Source organism: Choristoneura fumiferana, chromosome 14 (genome assembly GCF_025370935.1).
Source record: "Choristoneura fumiferana chromosome 14, NRCan_CFum_1, whole genome shotgun sequence".
Lineage (NCBI taxonomy): Eukaryota > Metazoa > Arthropoda > Insecta > Lepidoptera > Tortricidae > Choristoneura > Choristoneura fumiferana.
In genome coordinates this window covers 15,826,579-15,827,491 of record NC_133485.1, presented here as the reverse complement: position 1 = coordinate 15,827,491, position 913 = coordinate 15,826,579, and positions in this window count along the sequence as shown.

Below are 913 nucleotides of genomic sequence, written 5' to 3'. Positions count from 1 at the left end.
TGACAAGCGCGATACACGAACAGTGCACGATAACCGAATTCCACGCGGACGAAGCCGTCGGCAAAAGCTAGTAAGATCATAAAAGCCTACTTCATTAATGTGTATTGGGAACAGCTCAGTAAGGTAAGATGGCTGGAGATGAACGTGGATGTATTGACGTTTAATTGACTATGGATGGGCAGAGCGGATCATGGACATTGGCTCAGTTTTTTGCAGACATTGGGAATATATATGAAGATATATTGAGAAAATAAGCATTCACTCCAACGGCGTGCTACCTACCAGCAACTACCAAATGTAAGGGGGGGGGGGGCGGCAGCCGCCCGGGAACGTTTAAGGTTACAATTCTTCAAGTTCAAATTTGGCGTCGAGTCTCTAGGTCATTGGGTGCGCTGGAGCTACACAGGAAGCTCAGCAATAGGTTAAGGGAGGCAACAGGCAACCCTCGCGCCGGCAGCTTTCTCGCGTAATGAATCACAATCGCAGTTCAACGCGGGAATGCTGCTTGCGTGATGGGCACCGTGCCAAGAGGCCCACCTCTCTTTTTTAATTAAAGTTTTAGTTTTAGTTATTTTAATTTAATGGTAGTTTTAGTCCTATGGATATTTTGTATTTTCTTAATAAATTACTATTTTTTTTCAGTCCATTTATAAATCTTAGCAATTATGATGGGGAGGAGCAATGTTTATCCTAAAACACTGGTCTACCTATTTAGGCAACGGGTTTATAGTTATTAAGATACTGTAGCAATGTTATTCCGGTCATATTTACTCCGATTTAAATGTGTTTTTTTATTTGAAATCAGGTTTTCTAGCGATGGTTTTAAGACATGTTTCATCAAAATCGGTTTGGCCGTTTTTGAGATATTGAACTTTGAAGTGACAAAGTCGGGGGTTTTCCAACTTTTTGTTGG